Genomic DNA, 2,178 nt, shown 5'->3' on the forward strand with positions numbered 1-2,178 from the left:
TGCGTATACCAAACATTTCAAACGTAATTGTACACTTCAAAACACTCACGCTACATTAACAACTCCTTTAGTCAATTACAGTTTACACCAACCCTAAATTTACTTGATGAATGTATTAAGCTCTATACGTGTTTTGTATATGAAATACTGTATGTCTACCTGCAGGGTGTGGAGTAAAACTTAGGCAAATATGAATACCATGTGGGACATACTTTTCTTACCACATAATTTTTATTTTTTCCGCGTATATTTAATTTATCATAGAATATTCTACACCATGTCACCTAGATATAGGAGAGATTACGAAATAGTCTACGTATAATCGTTATCGAGAAAATGCTAAAAAGAATAAATCTGAAAAGATGACTAGATGGGACTGTAATCATCTTCGATCCTGAAAAGTGGGATTCCAGCTGGGAACAACTTCAGTTTTTTTTTATCTTAATAATAAAATGTTTTGATTTTAGGGTCCTACTAGGGAAACCCCACACCCCCCTATATGCCCCGTATAGGGCTAATACGGGTGCCTAATACGCGCTGTATAGTGTTATGCGGGGCATATATGGGGACCTATACGCCCCGTATAGCCCTATACGGAGCATATTGATGGGTGTTTTAGTAAAATTGTTGGTGTCTCTAGAAAAGGGGGTTTTAAATTACATATTTTGGATGTACAAATATAAGCAAATGTTTGAAAGATATGTATGAGAAGAAGAAGAAGAAGAAGAAGAAGAAGAAGAAGATTATTGATAGTTAAACGAATAAGTATCTTTATCAAATTCAAAGTGATTCAATTATAATAGAGAGAAATGTTAGCAAATGACAAGCTATGTAGACCATTTACAACAATTTTTAGTTCAAAACAACCACATAAGCTTTCTTACATACTATATTTTTTACTCCAAAAATGCACCTTCTCAAACCATCTTTACATTTTCACGTCATCAGTTACTTTTACATTAATTTTAAATAAGAATTTCACAATAAAATATTTAATTTTAATTATATAAATAGCAATACAACAAAAATTTAGTAAAACATAGATTAATTAAAATATAAAAAATAGATAAACAAAAAAATTACATAATTTAAAATGACAATTACTCTAACAAAATAAAGAAGAGATAATTTGAAACTTTTACATAATAATAAAAACCTATGAATTATTATTATTATTATTATTATTATTATTATTATTATTATTAACCATCCACAAATGTACTGTTAATCATTCCGAAGGGTGTGATGAGCTTCATTATTACGTAAATTCCTAAACCGTTCATGTACATTTTTTATTTGCTAGGACTTCTTATAACGTTTTTTTTTCTAGGACAATATGTAATGTCTAAGACTTCTTGTAACCTTTTTCTAGGACTTCTTGTAACGTTTTTTTCTAGGACTTCTTGTAATGTTTTTTATTCAAATGAATCATTGTAAATAGATAATGAAATCATTAAAAAACTAGACGTTAAAAGTAATTAACCGTTAAACTAGTTGTTATGTAAAATATAGACAAACAAAAAAATACATAATTTTTAAAATAAATATAAGAAAATATGTATATATGTATAATATTTCAATATATTTTATAAATATAAATATGAGTATACTAGTAGGAACCCGCGCGATGCGTCGGCAACTGTCACACCCCGACCAAAGGCGGCGGAACATGCCGGGGTGCAACGGATTGCTCAAATACACAAGACGCTATTAAAGCGACAATATTTAAACAACTCATTTTATTTCATAAAGTCAATAAACAACACATCATGGTCATACCAAACAAATTGAATACAAGTAAACAAATATATGTATTGTTCGTTTTACTAATATCCTAATAGTCTTGATAACGTTTTTCGTCAAGTCCTCGAGTCAACAAAAGTCAAACCTGTAACATTGCATAAAATAAAGTTTGTCAACACAAAGTTTGGTGAGCAATTTCATAGTTTTTGAACAAATATGTATATAATAAGAAAATGTCACAACTTGTATACGAAACAATAAATAATAGCAATAATTTGGATAAAACGATAAAATCCCTAATAGAATTACGTTAGCGACACCTAGCTATAAGGGGATGCCAAATAGTCTAGGATTTAATAGTTACCGTTAATGAGAATACATTAACGACACCTTGCTATAAGGGGTTGCCAAATAGACTAGGATTTAATAGTTACC

Source organism: Bidens hawaiensis, unplaced genomic scaffold, assembly GCF_021521415.1.
Source record: "Bidens hawaiensis isolate Kalapana, Puna unplaced genomic scaffold, B.hawaiensis_p1.1 tig00032755_1, whole genome shotgun sequence".
NCBI classification, from domain to species: domain Eukaryota; kingdom Viridiplantae; phylum Streptophyta; class Magnoliopsida; order Asterales; family Asteraceae; genus Bidens; species Bidens hawaiensis.